The following is a 21,201-nucleotide window of genomic DNA, read 5'->3' as shown; positions in this document are numbered from 1 at the left end:
AAAATACTTTCTACCATTAGAATTGTTTAAAAATTTTAAAGAAATAGGGCTTTATAGATACGTAGGAAGAAGTAATAATTTACAACTTCTATTTAATTTATGAGAAGTGTCTAGTATCCAATGTATAGTAATTTAGTCTGTGTAAAGACATACACTATAGTTTCTGTAAGGACATTTTTCCTGCAAATAAGACATCAATAATAATAGCTTGCATTTGTGGAGTGCCTAAAATGATCCTGGCACTGAATTTATTATGCCTTACCAGCATATCAATCAGACTCTTACATAATAACAGTGAATTACAGGTAAAAAACTGCAAGGCTTGCAATCTATTTAAGAAATAATCTCTAGAGAAACACAAAGACAAAGGGGAGATGAAAATAAGGAAATTTTAACCTCTGATACCTACAGATAGGAATATAAGTGGTGACAAGTTGATGGGGAGGGAAACATTCTATAATCCACGGGATTCAGTCTCAGTCTCTCAATGAGGAGATATATATATATATATATATATAAACATATATAAAATATGTATGGCTCTCAGTGACCTCACCTCACTGACCTGATGTGTGTGTGTATATACATCTATGTATATATATGTATGCATATACGTATACATATGTAAATATAAATATATATTTTATGTATAAATATATTTTAACTACTCCATTTCATTATTTTGTTTTTTATGAGCTTTCATTTTTAAAACCAAAATAAACTATTTTATTAATTTTTAAATAATTCTCCTCTGTCACTTATGACAATTCATGTTGCAGTATGTATAACATGATGATTAAGAGTTTGGTATCGGAGTCAGAATTCCCCTGCTTTTAAGTCCTGACTTTGCTATTTATTAGCTGCGTGACCCTCAACAACTTTTCTCATTAGTTATTTAGGGATAATGGGTTATACTAATAATAATAATTTCATAGAGTTTCTGTGAGGATTAAATTTTTCAGAGAAATAGTGCAAGAGAAGTAGTTGTCAGGGAATGTGGGGAGAGGGGAAAATATATGCATGAAGCAAAAAAGATATTTGGGGCAATAAAACTATATTATATGACACCATGAGGATAGGTTCATGACTCTACATATTTGTCAAAAACATATGTCTGTACAACACAAAGAGCAAAGCCTAATATAAGCTATGGGCTTTGGTTAATAATAATGTCAAGAGTGGCTCACCAATTGTAACAAATTTATCACACTAATGACTATGTGGGGGTGGGACAAGAGGGGAAGGAGGTACACGGGAATTTTCTTTACTTTCTGTCTAACTTTTCTGTAAACCTAAAGCTGCTATATTAGCAGAATCTATTAGTTTTTTAAAAAAAGGTTTTGAATGTATCTTCCTATGAAGGACACTGCATTCCTGGAAGATGGAAGTTGGGATAAGATTGTTGGAGGATACACTGATGAATGATGATCTTCCCACCTACTGATGAGAACTCTTACTGAACTCTGAAGTTTCTTAGTTTTATCTTGTTTCTTCTTCGTGGTTGCTCCTTAAGAACTTTAATATGGTATAAGAATAGGAATGTTTGGTTGAGCACATTTTCAAGCAGAATTAGAGAAATCTAATACTTAGATGAAGACTATGATCCTATTACACTAAATCAAACTATAAAAAAGAAATCTTTAGGCCTACGTGATTTTCCTGAAGATTTCTATCAAAAATTTAAGGAATTTATTTTTTCCCTTACACAGAAAAAGGAGGAAAGAACACTTCTTAATTTATTTTATGAACCTAGTATTACCACAGTGCCAAAATCAAAGACAGTTAAAAAAAGAAAACTGCAGATCAATATCTGTTATGTATATAGACACAAATATCCTTAATAAAATAATAGCAAAAAATCATGGTTTATATATATCTGGGCACGTGTGTGTATGTATGGTGGGGGGTATATTTATATATAAAATTATATACCATGACCAGTGAGATATATTCCAAGGATTCAATGTTGGATTGATAATTGAAATTTAATGTGTTTTAGTATTTTAAAGTCTAAAATAAAAGTCACATGATTGTATCAATTGATTTACAAAAATGATGCAATATTGCCACATATTTCAGTGAAAAAACTGTCAGAAAATGGATAGAAATATCCTCAATTTGATAAAGTAATCTATAAAATATTTACAGCTATAATCATATTTAATGTTTAAAGACTGGGAACAAGGCAAAGATGTCGGTCCTCATCATTGCTATTTAGCATATTAGGGACATTGGGCATTATAGATAGCACAATAAAAAAAGAACAAATATGAGACATCAAGTTTATAAAGGTACAAATAAAACTTTTCTTATTACTAGATGGCATGATGGTCTGTTAAAAAAATCCAGTATCAAAAGAACCAAACAAAATGAAAGAAACAAATGTAATATCTGTATAATGAATAAGTGAGTTCAGAGCAAGGGAGTTACAAGATATAAGATCAGTATACAAAAATCAATTGTGTTTCTATAGACTATCAATGGATACAGGAAACCAGAATTTAAAATATTACTCAATAAAAATGAAATAGGTACAAATGTAACATATATATAGCACTTCTATGCTGAAACTAAAAAATGCTGATAATAAATTCTGAATAAAGGGAAGACATACCATATTTTACCTGTGGAAGATTCAACATAAAAATGATGCCATTTCTTTGCAAATTAATCTCTCAATTTAAGACAATTCTTATCAAAATCCCAAAAAGATTATTTATAAAAATAGATAGGTTTATTCTAAAATTGATGCGGAAAGACATAAGGCCTAAAATAGCTAAAACAATTATGAAAACAAATAAGATGGGTGGGATCACTTTACTTGATTTCAAAGACATAAGATACAGCTACGGTAATAAAAACTGTGTTGTACTTGAGGAGGGATAAGCACATATAGCAATGGAACACAATAGAAAACCCAGAAATGGATCCACACAATTACGACCAACTATGTTTTTTAACAAAGATATAAAAACAATTTAATGAAGGAAGGATAGTCTTAACAAATGGTGGTGCAGTGATTGAATATATTAACAGGAAAAAATATATAAACCTCAATGTAAACCTCACAGCCTGTTTAAAAATTAATTTGATGCCTTCCTCCCCATCACCTACATCTGGCATCTCTCCCAAATCACACTGCCACTTGTGTACCTATGCAACAATCTTGCATGTTCTTCACATGTACCCCAAAACCTAAAATGCAATAAAATAAATAAATGGGGAAAAAAAAAAGAATTTAATCTAGGAATAGGGAATCAGTTTTAGGCAAAGATAGTTCAGTTCAAAATAAGGAAGAATGTGCTATTGTAATTACTGGTTTGTCTATGGACTCTCTAAGCGTGTATGTGTGTGTGTGTGTGTGTGTGTGTGTGTGTGTATCTTTCTAGCAAAATGTCTAACAAAAATTAGCCCTTTAATAAGTGTTTACATAATAAATAATGACTAAAGCTTCCCAGCCATAAAAAACAAAAAAAAAATTAATTTGAAGTAAGAAAAATGTAAAATTTAAGACTATGAAACATTTAGGAGATAACACAAGTGAAAATCTTTAAGCCCTAGGGCATGGTGAAAAGTTCATAGGCATGACAGCAAAAGCACAATCCAAAAAAGAGCAAATTAATAAATTGGGCTTTGCTACAATGAAAACCTTTGAAAGACTTACTTCAGAGGATCAAAAGACAAGCTACAGACTGGGAGAAAATGTTTGCAAACTAAACAAAGGATCTGTATTAAAATCATATAAACAACTCTCAACATTGAACAGTAAACAAACAAACCACTCAGAAAATGGGGAAAATACATGGAGAAACAGCTCACTAAAGAGGATATATTAATAGCAAATAAGCACTTAAAAATATGTTGGACATCACTAGGAACACAAATCAAGACTATAATGAGACATCAGTACATCCATCAGAAGAACTAAAATAACAAATAATGACAACACCTAATATTGGCATGGATGTTGAAAAACTGGATTCCTTGTACACTGTGCATATGTAAAATGGTACAGACACTTTGGGAAATAGAATGGCAGTTTCTTGAACAACTAAAAGGTCGTTCATATAAGTGCCAGATATTGCACTCCTAAATCAGAGAAGTTAATTAAGGCTTATGTCCATAAAATATTGTTTATGATTGTTCATAGCAGTGAGAATTCTAACAGCTCAAAATTGGAAACAGACACAATGTTCCTGAGTGAGTTAATGGTTACACAAACAGTGGTGCATTCAAACCAAGGAACACTACTCAGCATCAAAAAATAATAATATACTGATATATCCACAGTTTAAATGGTTCTCAAGGGCATTATGCAGAGTAGAAAAAATATTTCAGAAATTCACCTACTGCATATTTTCATTTTAATAGAATTCTTAAAAGTGTTCAATCAAAAACATGTAAGACAGTTTAACATTGCCAGGAGTTAGACATTTTAGAGGTGTTGGTGTAACACTTAAGGAAGATCTCTGTGATGATGGAATAATTCTGTATTGCCATTATAATAAAAATGATTACAGAAAAACTCCATTGTGATAAAAGGACATGTAAATCCATACATCACATTCTACCAAGGTCACTTTATTGGTTTTGATATTAGGATGTAAACACTGGAGAAAACTAGGTCAACAGTACAACTACTGTACAGTCTTTGCAACTTCATGTACAACTATAGTTATTCCAGAAGACAACATTTAAAAAATAGGAAATGTAAGCACGGTACATTGTAATACTCATATGGGAGTATCTGCAAGGGTGTATTTTTAATATTAACTAACCCACCATTTTTATATCCTGACATACCAAAATGAAACGTCAATATATAATCTTCAAATTTAATGAATCAGAGGATAGCAGTAGTGGCTGTTAATAGAAAAACCTTAGACAAATTAAACTTAAGAGGATTTAATTGAACAAAAAATGATTCACAAATCTGGCAGCCACTGAACCAGAATAGGTTCAGGGGGGCTGAAGTGCAGTCATATAGTGAAAGATTTATGGCCAGAAAAAGGAAAGTCAAATACAGAAATGAGAAGTCAGGTACAGAAACAGCTGCATTGATTACAGTTCAGCGATTGCCTTGAACACTGTTTCAAAAGTTGACCAACCTTGATTGGCCAAAACTCAATGACTGGCACAAGAATAGGTTACAGTCTGTTTACATATCCAGTCAGATTACAGTTCAGTAGATCCAGAGAAAATTTTAAGCTGAATTTAAAATATGCAAAAAGACAGCTTTAGGGTAAATCTGACAAGTTGCATGCTATTTAGAAATATGTAGACATGGAAATAGCATAAAAATAGCTAAAACAATTGAAGTGGTTGTATTAGTACATTTTCACACTGCTATAAAGAACTGCCAGACACTGGGTAATTTATAAAGAAAAGAGGTTAAATGGTCACCATAGTTTACACCTTTAATCCCAGCACTTCGGGAAGCCAAGATGGGCAGATCATCTGAGGTCAGGAGTTCAAGACCTGTCTCACCAATATGGTTAAACCCGATCTCTACTAAAAATACAAAAATATGCCAGGCATGGTGGCAGGTGCCTGTAGTTCCAACTACTCAGGAGGCTGAGACAGGAGAATTGCTTGAGCCAGGGAGGCGGAGGCGGCAGTGAGCTGAGATTATGCCACTGCACTCCAGCCTGGGGAACAGAGTGAGACACTGTCTCAAAAAAAAAGAAAAGAAAAAAAAAAAAGAAAAGAAGAAAAGAGGTTTAATTGACTCACAGTTCAGCATGGCTGGAAGGACTCAGGAAACTTACAACTATGGCAGAAGGCAAAGGGGAAGCAAGGCACCTTCTTCACAAAATCTCGGGAAGGAGAAGTGCCTAGGAAGGGGAGAAGAGCCCCTTATAAATAATCATCAGGCAGATCATGTTAGAACTCACTGTCATGAGAACAGCATGGAGAAACTGCCCCCATCATTCCTTTACCTCTACCTGGTCTCTCCTTTAACACATGAGGATTATGGAGATGATGGGAAATACAATTCAAGAAAAGATTTTTTGTGGGTACTTGGCCAAACTGTATCAGTGGTGCTTCTGAGGATGGGTAAAGGGGAAAGTATGGAGAGGAGTTCAGAACACTGATTGTTTAAAAATTAAATGTATCATTATTATTTCACAGTTACACAATGGATATGTTATTTTTTTAATAGAAAAGGAAAAAATAAGAGAGAAAGTAAGGATATGTTTAGTATTAGTACTTAGAGCAACTGAACAAGTTGTGTTATTTACAAAATAACTACACAAAAGGAAAATACAAGCTTGTAATTAAAACTACTTTCAGGTGGTGGCCTCTCCTTAATTACTAATCATTTTACACAGTTGGATACATGTTACACATTGCTGTATACGTTTTCAATCTGGATTCTGACGGTAAATTTTGCCCTTAAAAGTCAAAGTAATAATTGCTTCTATTTTAAATGACTAAAATTCTCAGTAGCTCTGGTTTCTGAGACGACATTCTTAGGGTCCCTATCTTGATCATTTGGTAGTGAACAGGGTGAGGTTGACAGCAATAGTGAAAGGAAAAAGATTTGGTCTAATACTAAAATACCAATAATCTCTATGTCTTGTTGAAAAATTAAGAGGCTTTTCTCTCATACAACCACATCAGCCTTTCCTGATAAATCTTGGATTTGTCCATCTAAAAAAACACTTATTGAATGTGACTCCCTGTATTTGTGACTGTCTGCATATTTATAGGACTATCATATGTACTGAAAACAAAAAGAGAAATAAAACAGTCAAATTTCATTGGTAAGTATCATAATGAAATAATCAGTATCACCAAAACAGCCATGGAAAATATAGATAAGTTATATTAAAGATCCATGTAACTCAATGTTACTTCTAAAAATGCAAAATTGTTATTGCTAACTTATTCACAGAAATATTTTCTCACATTAGTTTTAAATTACTTTGAGTTAGATTAAATACATGTGTCAATAGATTTCTGTATTCTACAAAGATGTTTTAATTATACAATGGGTGCAATGAAGACCAGAAATTAACCCAGAGCTCGCTTAAGGGATGATTTTTTTATTTACAGAGTGACTACTTATTTATTCTGCTCTTCATATCTTTAACACCCTCATTAATTTTCCTTAAGCTTCTAATTTGGAATGAAGTTGCCATATCCCAAGATCATCTCTAAGAAGAGCACCAAGATTTTAATATCATATAGTATGCCCCTAGGCTATATCCTAGGACTATTATGCACATTATTCCAATATTGCTAAAGCACATAATGAAGTGTGTTAAACACTAATCAAATATTTAAATAAATTCAATTCACTGGATGATGCTATTGCTAAGAACTTTGCTTAGTTTGTTAATTCATTGATTAAGTCAAGTAATTATTTTAATTGAGCTATTCGATGGATTCTTTAATCACAAAGTAATTTGTTAAAAACATCTATTTGGTGTCATAGCATAATTTTTTACTACTTTAAATGCAATCTCTTTATATAAAAATGTTTACTGATTAAAAGGTTCAAAAATTCTAAAGTGTGTACATTTTTATTCATAACTTGGGCATTTTGAGAAAAGCACCTAAGATCTCAAAACAATATACTCCAAAAATATTATCTTATGATGCATATTGGTTTCTAGAAAAAAAAAAGTATTATATTTAGTTACACTAGTCATGATTCTAGCTCCTGGGTGAAAAAGAAATCTTATGAAACATTTTAACTGGCCTCTAGAAAGTTATACCGATCTGTATTGATTCTTTATGATAAAGGGTTGGAAAAAATTACATCCACAAAAGGACTTTATGCATTTGCAATTGAATTGAGGAATTCAGTACATATTTGTTAACTTGTTTATCAAAACTTTACTCTCTTTTTATTCAGTCATCTACCTATATTTCATAAGAATTTTCATTGTTCCAAATACTAGTAGAAGTCCTGAGAATAAAGACCTATACAGTTCTTCCGATTTCTTTTCAGCTATACTGCACATTTCAAGCTGAGTAGAGATTTATTTTTATTTTGTATAGCATTTGATATGTAATATGTAACAAACAGATTATTAGATTCTTGATTTTCACATGAACTGAGGTAGCAGCAAGTAAAAGAATACGAAACCCTTAAAGAGCTTTCGGGAAACATTAATTCACCTAAAAAATTGGCTCCAATGATTATCATTCCAATAATACCAATTCATTTATCATTGTAAACATTGTATCTAGTTATAAAGGACTTTTTTTCAATTATATATATATCTGCTAATAAGCTCCATTTTTCTTTCTATTCTAAAATAGAATAGAAATATTTGAAACCACATATTTATAAAATACTGTTTTGGGTTTTATTTTCAAAACAAAATTTGTAAAATCAATTTTAGAATCAAATAAAAAATCAAAAATTTTCATAAAATCTTTTTGTGGATAAAATATCTAATATGCATTTTGTTTTATTTCATAAATGCTTTATTATTAATAATATACAAATTACCCCTAAATAATTTGATCATTCTATTTGCTCCTATTAAGGCCATATACTATTTAGATTTTAAAATATAAAGTAAAGGTGTAAAGGACTGAGGCTCCTTTTTATATAACCTTAAAAGATGTTTTGAGCAGCATAGATACACACATTTCCCTTACATGGAAGAAATTTCTCATCATTAGAGATCTAAGCAGTATGGACTGAACAGAAGTCCTGTGCAACATTCTTGTTTAGGGTATATAACCATAGATACTCAAGACTATCATTTTATTTTTATTCATTCCAACCAATTCTACTGCTTTATAATAATTCAGTCTATAGCCTGAATTCATAGGTACAAACAGTTTATCTTGTATATGATTAGTGTTTTCTGTCTTACATTTAAAAATGTTTATTTGAATTTATCTCAAACAATTTATATGTATGGTAAAAATAAATATGAATCTTTTCTAATTGTGTTACTCTTCAATAAGCTTCTATATTATTCATTAATTAGATATTTTTACCCTCCTTATTTACTGTTCTCTGAATTTGCTTCATTTTTTTTTCTTATAATATAAAGACAGACACTAGAAGTTTGCATGACCATTGATAATGGATACTTAACAATACATACATGCAATATTACAATCTATTTCAGGTATCAATGAATTAAATTAACAGATTATATGAAATGATTTCTATTATTTTGTCTTTAAAGTTCTTTTAGGTTACTTTGGACTGTGTATTGAACCTGACATCAGGAGAGGTAAAGCAACCACTTTACACAAATATTATAGTGATCTTTTTGTTGTTAGTTTTAGAAGAATTATAGAAATCATTCTTTTTGTGAAATTGCCTTAAAGGTGTTTTATTTGTTTTTTACACTTTAAAAATATATACTTAATTAACAAGTATGTATATTCAAGGTATACAACATAATTTGATATACATATATATTGTGTAGTGACTGCGAAAATTAATACATTAATCACCACACATACTGTAGCTTGGAACCCAGAACTTGTTATCTTACAAGTGAAACTTTATACTCTTTTATCCAATATCTCTTTATTCCCCACCTGCAATCCCCTAGTAAGAACTGTTCTACTTTGTTTTTATGAGTTTAATTCTTTAGATTCCATAAATAAGATAATATAATACATGCCTTTTTGTTTCTGGCTTATTGCATTTCTCATAATGCCCTCTAGGATCATCCATGTGTTCACAAATCATAGGATTTCCCACTCTTTTATGGCAGAGTATATTCCATTGTGCATGTATATAAACACACACACAAACACACACACACCACAATTTTTTTTATCCATTATTGGTTGATGAACTGTTAGGTCGTTTTTATATCTTGGCTTTTGTAAATAATGGTTCAATGAACATGATAATAAGCATATCTATTCAAGACATTAATTTTATTTCCTTTGAAAATATATTACTTTTCCTATTTTTTTTAACACAACATTCCGAAGAAGAGAGCTGGAAATATTTAGCGAACAGCACTCCTTTTTTATTCATTTTTTTTTTCTTTACAAACTTTTATTTTAGATTCAGGGGCACATGTGCTAGCTTTTTATCTGGGTATATTGAAGGAGGTTCAGATTTGGGGTATGAATGATACTGTCACCCAGGTACTAACCAAAGATCATTCAGTTAGTTTTTCAACCATTGCACTACTCTCTCCCTAACCCTTTAGTAGTCCCCAGAGTCCATTGTTGCCATCTTTATGTCCATGCATACCTGATGTTTTTAGCTCCCACTTATAAGTGAGAAAATGGAGCATTTGGTTTTCCATTCCTGTGTTAATTTTCCTAGGATAATGGCCTCCAGCTGCATCCATATTGCTGCAAAGGACAGTATTTCTTTCCTTTCAGTGGCTGCATAGTATTCCATGCTATAGATGTACCACATTTTCTTTGTCAAATCCACTGTTGATGGACACCGAGGTTAATTCCATCATATCAATAGATGCAGAAAAATCTTTCTACAAAACCCAGTGTCTTTATGATAAACCTGAAGAAACTATACATCAAAGGAACATACTTCAAAGTAATAGGAGACATCTATGACAAACCCACAGCCAACATAATACCAAATGGGCAACAACTGGAAGCATTCTCCTTGAGAGCTGATGCTTTGTTATTTGATAGAGTTTAGTTAAAAGTACTGAAGGATTTCAGGGTATCATAGACAAAAGCAAAAAAGTAAAATGATTTATAACTAAATGTTATAATTAAATTCAAGCACCATCATCGATTTTTACTACTTTCCCATGAGGTGTTTGTTAATTTTGCTAGACAACTTCAAATCTTTAATAAGTAATTTTGGCAATGAGGTTTGATATAAATGACAAGCATTAACACGTTCACTAAAAAGAGATGAAGCCAATAATATGTTCATAGTTATAGTAATAGCAAAAATCAGATTAAAAGACAAGTTTAAAATACTGCCAAATAAAATTTAAAAATTATACAATACAGACCTCTGTCCTTACTTAATAAAATGGCAATGATCACCATCTTCTGAAAGAGCAGCTGACATTATTACAGCATTGTATGTTTAAGAACTTTACAAATATTTTACACAACATCTGTGAAGTACAATTGTATTTGTGAAAGCAAATAAATTATAGGTTCATATGAAGATATTTGTCTTCTGATTTGGTATGTGCTTTTTAACTTCATTTGATGAATCAAGAGTTGCACAGGAAAAGAAAAAATATAGTAAAGAATGACATGGCCCCTGCTAGCAAGAGTAAGAAAATCAAGTTGTATAGATTATATGAAAAATAGAACTTAAGATTCAAGCATTGAACCCAGTGGACAAAACCAACAAAGCAACAACAAAGGAAAGCCTAAGAACTACTCAGGAATGTGCTCTCTTTCCGGGTCCATGTGGGGGCGTAGCTTTAAGGGCAAGAACTTCCCAGCACCATGCCCCCCTCCCATCTCTCTCCATCCATGAGTTTTAACAGTTTATGGTGTGGGAAGAAACTAAGAGTCAATCACCCCAGTGGAAGTTTAAAGGAACTCCTTTCATTGGCCAGAGGAACTTGGGAAGGCGGGAATTTCTCCCAGGATAAATTCCCCTGATCCTTCACCCACATTGGATTTCCAGCTCTCTTCCCAGAGGAACTTGGGAAGGCGGGAATTTCTCCCAGGATAAATTCCCCTGCTCCTTCACCCACGTTGGATTTCAAGCTCCCATATGGTGGGGGCTCCCTCCGGGATTTCCCCTCTGGAATCCCCTTCCACCCTCTTCATGGAAGCCTTTCTCTTCTTCTTTCCTTCTCTTTTCTCTACCTAAATAAAATTACCTTTCTGCAACACTTTTTGGGTCTGATATCTACTTTTACAAGCATACGGTGTACCTGCAGTAGCCCCACCGCTTATTCTTTTAAGAGGTTGGAGGCCAAGAACCCACAGGGGCTGTGCCTCTCCAGCACTCAAGAAAAAACCCAGTTACACTAGGATTGGTTATGTAAGTGAAGAGGAAAACAAAATGATAGGTTCCCTTGGTAGAAGTAGGATAAAACTATAGATAGGATACGTTTTTCTATTATTCCTTTGTCATTTTACCATTATACATAATCATTAATATATATTATATACTAAAATTATTTGTACGAATTGCACATAAGTTTTATATAGAATTTCTTCATATAAATGATATGTATATTTGGCAATAAATATATACTACATAATAAACTGTTTATTATCTTTACTAATGTAGAAATTATATCTAATCTCTGAACTATATCTAATTTCATATAGTAGCTAAACTCACAAAGAGACTGAAAATTAAAATCATATTTATAAAATAATATATACATGATATAGCATGATATGATATCTTTTACATACATCTTAGTCATTTTTTATCAAGTTTCTGGTTTGTGAAAAAGTATTAATAATGTTTGTTACTTCTTTGAGTGTCTTAGCTACAAAATTGGGGTGATTATCTTTGCCAGTGAATTGAAATGAAATATTTTAATATTTAATATATTAAAAATTTCAAAACCAAAGATTAAAATTTCCTTTGAGAAAAATAGACACAAATTTGTCTAGTTTCTGGAGACAAAGCAAATGACAAAAATGTCATAGAATCAACAAGGAAAAAAGACCATCTCATAAAAACATGTGCAGTTGATGAGATAAATCTCAGGGTGAGTGAAGTAAGTTGCATAGCTGGAGCCAATAGGGCAGGTAATAGGCATCAGTGAACCTTTCCACAAATCCAAAAAGTGTAGTGAAATTCTGTGCTGGTTTAAGTATTATACAGTATATTTTAAATTGCATTTTAAAAAATATATGTATTATTTTACAAAAATGATACTTTAAAAATTTATTCGTCTCTATTTACATAAACCTTAGAACTAAGACAAAAATTCAGGCATCATTCTCCTAATGAAATTCATCAATTAACAAAAATTTTAATATTGGAATAAGCAAGTTAGGAGGCTTATTTTTGAACTAAGAAAAGGCTGAATGATGAGGCTAGGTATATTGCAGGATTATTAAAATGTCAAATTCAGAATATTACCTTTTGATATATAACCTGCTATTCATATTATTAAATTTAATTATAACCATTTAGAAAATGAGTTAGTAAGACTTTTTATTTAGAAGAGAGCAAGATAGCTAAAGAGAAATAATGTGAATGAGAGTTATGAACCAAAACATATATAGCATGTAAAAATCCAATAAAATACTTAAAAATTATTCAAAATAATATAAAGTTACCTTATTATGAACTCATCATTAAAAATGAAGACCTCTTTACTAAATGTAAATTTTCTTAATTGAAGGGTTCTTCGCCTACAAAATCTTAGTGCAAAAAAAACCAGACTACTTTACATTTCCGCAATTTTGAAAACAGTCTGCCTTTTTAAACACAAAATCAAAGAGTAGTCTGTTTACTTTTAAAAGGAAGGCAATTTAATATTGATATATTTGTATTCTGTCTTTATCAAAACTGTTGAAAATTCTGAGCATGTTAGAATATTATGATTTTTCCCAAGAATTTTCAGGAATTATGAGCAATGTCTTTTTGAAGACAGGAAAGGTAATAGTTCTTTAGATTACATCTTTGCAGAAATGTATGAGAGAAATTCATAGCCACTAAATTTGTTAATGCTTATATGTTAATTTAGGGTATTTTATTAAGTGAACATTATTTTCTGCTACTGAATGTAAAGAGAAAGAAGTTACATGGTCTTTTGCAAATAATTTTTTAGTGTTCTGTTTTCTGCTTATGTTGCACATAGACATTGAAAAATAGGTAATCATAATAAGTTGAGCAATATGTCATAGCACATTGAGAGTTTTAAAGTTGAGAAAACATTAAAGAAGCTATATTTTTTTCTGAAATAAAGGAACATGAAATAAAGATTAGAGAAGAAAGAGGTCAGGACATAAGCAAAATTGTAATTAATCACACTCACCCTTCAATGAACTGGAATAATCAGTTCCTGGTTCATTGTCATGGGTAACTTTTCCTTAATGCCAACCACCTACTTTCTAGCTCCTCTCCTGTTAACTTCTATTAGAATCAAGAATCTCTGGTGTGTCTAGAACAACACTGTCAGTATGGTAGTCACTAGGCACCTTTGGCTATGTAGCACTTGTAATGTGGCTAGAACAATGAGTGAGTAATAATTGTAAATTAATTTTATTTAAATGTAATTCTTTTAAAATTAGTTTAGTCATTGGAAAATGTCTAAGAATCCCTAGAATATTTTGATATGTGACAATGTTTTTTTCACTGTAAGTGTATAAAATTTAAAGAGAGAGAAGTTATTTCTGATGACAATAGATCATTCAATTTGAAATTTTAGAAATATTTCCTAGTGCTACAAACTATGTTTTTAAAATTCAGTTCAGAAAATTTATATTAATTTTATTTTTTAAAATAACAATAGTTTTATATAACACATAAACATCCATATACACATACACACGTGTACTCTTTTGGTGCATATATAAAGAAGCATTTTCTTTGTACTGTAGTACTGGAAATCACTCAAACACGCATGAGAAAAAGACTACAACTACATTTTGGCATATACATTAAATAGAATGCTGTAAATCAATGATGCAATAAGTTGTAGCATTCAATCATACTATAAAAAATTTATAGATAACAAAAATTTATTACATATTTCAAAATAGCTGGATTTGTAATGTTCCCAACACAAAGAAAAAAATAAATGTTTGAGTTGATGGATATTCCAAAAGCCTTGATTTGATCATTACACATTGTGTACAGGTATCAAAATCACATATACCCCAATATATGCAGAATTATTAAATATTAATTTAAAAAATAAATAACTGTGCTCGAAGCATCAATAGGAGTGAATCACAAAATACATTTTTTGAAAGAAACTAGTCATAGTAAAACCTATACTCTTTAATTTCACATAAAGTTCAAAAATAGAGAAAACCACAACAAATTATTTTAAGATTGATACATGTGGTGAACTTTTAAAGACACTCAAGGGAGTGAATAATAACAATTACAGTTTGTTCTTACCTCTGGAATGGTAATAAAGGCAAGTGTCCAGGGAAGAGCACAGGAAAATGTCTATGTTGCTAATATTTTATTTCTAAAGCTGGGTTTTTAATGCATTTTTAAATTGTATATATGTATTTAATATACATCATTTATTGTAAAAGATATTGCACAACACAAACCAGAATAAAATAATTTTTAAAAATTATTCAAATTTAATTTATAATTCAGCCTTGGCCTATTAATTGCAACATTTCATAATTTAAAAAAATAGTTTTATTAAGATATCATTCACATAACACTAATGTTAGGCATTTAAGTGCATAATTCAGCAATTTTAATTTATTAACATAATTATGCAATCATATGGATAATCTAATTTTAGAATATTTCTTCTCTGCAAAAAGAAACTCTATATTCATTAGCAATTAACTATCCCCAGATTCAGCAGCCTTCTCCCTCCAGCTTCAGCTATCCACTAATCTGCTTTCTGTCTCTATAGAGTTTACTTATCTTGATATATCATTTAAAGAGAATCAAGAAATTTGTGGTAATTAGGACTCATTTCTTTTACTATGATGTTTTCAAGGTTAATCTATACGGTGGCATGTATCAGTAATTTATTATTATTATTAAAATATATGTTTTATGTTGATGGACATTTGAGTTCAATCTACTTTTTTGTCTATTTTGAATAATGCTCATTTGAAAAACTTTGTATGGATGTAGTGTTTTCATTTCTATTAAATATATATCTAGGAGTGAAATATTCATGCTAGAGGTTAACTCTTTTAATATTTTCTCATTTTTAAGAAATATCAAACTGTTTTCCAAAGTGGCTATACCATTTTATATTCCCATTAGCAACTGATGAAGATTTGAACATCTCCCATCTCCACACACTTATCAATACTCAATATTGGTATTCTTTTTTTTATTAAAGTCATCCTTGTGTATCTATGTACTGTCTCATCATGGTTTTATTTGAATTTCCCTAATCAAAATTGATATTACACATTTTTTAAAATATGCATTGGCCAGTTTATCTTTTATAAAGAAATGTCTAGGGGGCCGGCTGCAGTGGCTCACACCTCTAATTCCAGCATTTTGGGAGGGTGAGGCAGGTCTATCATGAAGTCAGGAAATTGAGACCATCCTGGAAAAAATGGTGAAACCCTGTCTCTACTAAAAATACAAAAAATTAGTTGGGTGTGGTGGTACATGCCTGTAGTCCCAGCTACTTGGAAGGCTGAGGCAGGAAAATGGCTTGAACCTGGGAGGCAGAGGTTACAGTGAGCTGAGATCACGCCACTGCACTCCAGCCTGGGTGACAGAGTGAGACTGTATCAAAAAAAAAAAAAAAAAAGTTTATATAAAACTTTGCCTAAGTTCCAACTCTTTTATTTATATTTTAATTATTTAATAGTAACATTGCTTTATATATTGTGAATATAAGACCATTACCCAATGTACCATTTATAAATATTTTCTCCCACCTTGTAGATTATCTTACCATTTCTTTACAGTATCATTTGCAGCATTTTTTTCTAATTATGGTTGTCAATTTTTGTCATTTGCATTTTTTGTGTCATATCTAAGAAACCATTACCTAACATAAGGTTTCAAATATTCACTGATACGCTTTCCTCTAAGAATTTTATAGTTAAACCTCTTATATTTACATCTGTGATCCATTGGTGTTAATTTTTGTGTAAGATGTAATGAAGAGGTATAATTTCATTTTGTATCACGTAAATAGCCACCTGTCCCAGCATCATTTTTCAAATAAATAAATAAATAAAAACATACAAATAAATTCTTCTGCGGAATTGTCTTGACATCTTATGGCCAAAATGCAATTGGCCATACGTGTGATGGTATATTTCTAAACTCTAAATTCTGCTCAATTAATTTGCATGCTATGTTACCTATCTTCATTACCATAGCTTTGTATTAAAAGTTGAAGCCTGGATGTTTGAATCCTTCAGCTTCCCCTTTTTTCAAGACTGTTTGGCTTTTCTAGGTCTTTTGCATTGTCTTATACATTTTAGGTTCAGCTTGTCATTTATTTTATTTTCAGCAAAAATGGCAGCTAGATTTTGATAGAGATTGTGCTGAATACATAAGTAAATTTGGGAAGTATTAGCTTTACGTTAAGTTTTCCAACTATTGATATATCTTTCAGTTTATCTATGTGTTATTCTTTAATTGTATTCAATAATGTTTTGTAGTTTCAGTGTACAATTTTGGCACTTTTTTGTAAAATGTATTCCTAAGTTTAAAAAATATATTTTTGATGCTATTTTAAATGGAATTGTTTTTATAATTTTTCTATGTTGTTCACTATGTGTTTATAGAAATATATTCATTTTCTAATTGATATTTCTATATTAATCTTGCATCCTGCAAACTTGCATTAGTTCTAATTATTTTAATTGATTGCTCAAGATGTTCTATACACAAGATCATACAATTTGTAAATAAGATAGTTTTTCCAACTTGAATGCCTTTTAAGTCTTTTTTTTCTCCTAATTGACCTGGTTAGAACTTTCAGTGCAACACTGAGAAGAAAGGTTAAGAGCAGAGCAGATATTCTGTTTTGAGCCTGACCTTTGGGAGAAAACATTTTGTCTCTCTCCATTAAGTATGATATTTTCTGTGGGTTTTTTTTTTTTATGATTAAACTTTTATTTTAGATTCAGGGGCACATGCACAGGTTTTTATACATGGCCATTCAGGTTTAAGAAATCCCCTTCTATTCCTACCTTGTTGACTGAGTGAGAGAGAGAGAAAGAGAGAGTGTGAGAGAGAGAGAGAGAGAAAGAGTGTGTGTGTATGTATGTGTGTGTGTGCTTAATCATGAAAGTTCTGTCAAATGCTTATTCTGCATCTCTTTGAGGCGATTACCTAATTTTCTCTTGTATTCTATTAATATGATATTGCTTATTGTTTGATTTTTCTGTGGTAACCTTGCATTACTGACAGAAATTCACCTGATCATGTGTCTAATCTTATATATGTTGCCAGATTTTACTCTGCTAAAATTTTGCTGAGGATATATGCATATATATTCATAAAGATGACTTGTCTGTAGTTTTATGTTCTTTTGATTTAGACATTAGGGTATTATTGTCTTCCTAGAATTGAGATAAGAGGTAGAAAGTGTACATCCTGTTCCATTTTATTCTGCAAGTGCCTAAGAAGAAATAATATTAGTTATTCTTTAAATGTTTGACAGAATTCACATTTAAGTCACCAGGACCTGACATAGTTTTTGGTGAAAACTATTCTGAAGTTAATAATTCAATATATTGGTTTGTTGTAGTTCAATTCAGATATTCTAATATTTTGCATCAGTATTCATGTTATGTTTCCTTTTTTGGAATTTGTCCATTTAATCTAAGTTATCTAATTTTTTGGAATATAGTTGTTAATACTGGAAGTGACATCCTCTTTCACACTATTTTTAGTAATTTGTATTGTTTTCTTTTTTTGTTGTTAGTGTAGCCAAAGATTTGTCTATTTTATTATATTTTCAAAGAATAAATTATTGGTTTTTCTGATACTCTTCTACTGGTTTTATGTCATTTCATTTATTTCTACTTTGTTCTTTATTGTTTTCCTTATGATTTTTAAAGATTAGTTTGCTTTTCTTTTTTCAGCCATCTGCGTTGATTATTAATTTGAGATATTCCTCATTATTATTCCTTTTTTTCTAGTTTAAACTTTTATTTTAGATTCAACAGATACATTTGCAGGTTTGTTATGTTGGTACATTGCATGAGGCCGACCTTCGGCATACAATTGATCCTATCACCTAGGTAGTGAACACAGTACCTGACAGGTAGTTTGTCAGCCCTTATACCCTCCCTCTGACTCTCCTTTCTGAGTCACTAGTGTCCATTGCTGCCATCTTAGTGTCTATGTGTAGCCAATGTTTAGCTCTCACTTATAAGAGGGAACATGTGGTATTTGGTTTTCTGTTCCTATGTTAATTTTCTGAGGATAATGGCCCCCAGCTGTATTCATATTGATGCAAAAGACATGATTTTTTTTTGTATGGGTGTGTAGTATTCCATGGTATATATGTACCCATTTTTCTTTATCCAATCTACCATTGATGGGCACCTAGGTTGATTCCATGTTTTTCCTATTGTGAATAGTGCTGTGATAAACATACAAGTGCATGCCTCTTTCTTTGTAGAATAATTTATTTTGGGCAGTATACATACCCAGTGATGGGATTGCTGACTTGAGTTGTAGTTCTTTCTTAAGTTCTTTTTCTGTTTTTTCTAATTTCTTTTTTTTTGTTGTTTTTTTCCCCCATTTATTTATTTTGTTGCATTTTAGGTTTGACATTTCTAAATTACTTTCTAGCATCTGAAATACTTTATATTCCCACCTACAGTGTATAAGCATTCTTTTTTTTCCACAGCCTTGCCAGCATCTATTGTTTTTTGAATATTTAAGAATAACCATTTTGACTGGTATGAGATTTCTTACTGTGATTTTGATTTGCATTTCTCTGATGGTTAGTCATGTGAATATTTTTACGTATATTTGTTGGGCACTTGGATGCCTTCTTTTGAGCAGTGTCTGCACATGTATGTTCTTTGCTTATTTTTAATGGGGTATTTATTTTTTTGCTTGTTGTCTGTTAGATTAGTTAATTTACGGTATTGTTCAAGAGGCCTATTTTGTTTTAGTTTTCTGCCTAGTTGTTTCATTCATTCACTCTACTTGTGAGATCGTAAATGTACAAATATTGTGGTTTTTTTGTTTTTCTTTTTGTTTATTGTACTTTAAGTTCTAGGGTACATGTGCAGATCTTGCAGGATTGTTGCATAGGTACACACATGTCATGTCTCCATCCCCCTGTCACCTACATCAGGCATTTCTTCCTGTGTTATCCCTCCCCGATCTCCCTACCCTCTGCTGTCCTTCCTCTATCCTCCCACCACCAACATACCCCAGTGTGTGATGTTCCTCTCCTTGTGCTCATGTGTTCTCATTGTTCAACATCCACCTATGAGTGAAAACAACAAAAGCCAAAATAGACAAATGGGATCTAATTAAACTTAAGAGTTTCTGCACAGCAAAAGAAACAATCATTAGAGTGAATCGAAAACCAACAGAATGAGAAAAAATTTTTGCAATCTACCCATCTGACAAAGGGCTACTATCCAGAATCTACAAAGAACTAAAGCAGATTTACAATAAAAAATCAAATAAACCCATTCGAAAGTGGGTGAAGGATATGAACAGACAGTTTTCAAGACATTTATGAGGCCAACAAACATATGAAAAAATGCTCATCATCACTGGTCATTAGAGAAATGCAAATCAATACCACATTGATATACCATCTCACGCCAGTTAGAATGGCAATCATTTAAAAATCTGGAGACAATAGATGCTGGAGAGGATGTGGAGAAATAGGAACACTTTTACACTGTTGGTGGGAGTGTAAATTAGTTCAACCATTGTGGAAGACAGTGTGGCAATTTCTCAAGGATCTAGAAATAGAAATTCCATTTGACCCATCGATCCCATTACTGGGTATATACCCAAAAGATTATAAATTGTTATGTTATAAAGACACATGCACACGAATGTTCCTTGCAGCACTGTTTACAATAGCAAAAACCTGGAACCAACCCAAATTCCCATCATTGATAGACTGGACAAAGAAAATGTGGCACATATACAACATAGAATACTATGCAGCCATAAAAAATGAGTTCGTGTTCTTTGAAGGATATGGATGAATCTGGAAACTATCATTCTTAAGCAAACTGACACAAGAACATAAAACATGTATTGTTTTTTAATTTTGTGCTACTCTCTTCAATTCTGCAATTTTTGCTTCTTATTTTGAGGCTCACTGTTCCGCAAATATATGGCTTTAATTGATGCATTTATACTTGTATTATTATAAAATATCCTTTCTATTCTAGTAACATTTTTTCCTTAAAGTCCGTTTTTCTAATATTAGTATAGCTACTCAAGGTTTTACATAGTTACAATTTGTATGATGCATTTTAACTTTCTTGTAAGCAACATAGGTTGTATTTGAATACAAAATGTGTCTCTTACAGATAGCTTATAGTTGGACTGTACTTTTTTCTCTTTTGCCAATCTCTGCCTCATATTGAAGTGTTTAATCCATTTACTGAAAAAGTAGCACCAGCATTGCCATTTTCCTTTGTTTTCTATATTCTTTATATCTGTTT

This window comes from Sapajus apella, unplaced genomic scaffold, assembly GCF_009761245.1.
Source record: "Sapajus apella isolate SASKATOON/1434 unplaced genomic scaffold, GSC_monkey_1.0 scaffold1, whole genome shotgun sequence".
NCBI lineage: Eukaryota > Metazoa > Chordata > Mammalia > Primates > Cebidae > Sapajus > Sapajus apella.
The sequence above is the reverse complement of the archived record's forward strand: the minus strand, read 5'-3'. Positions refer to the sequence as shown.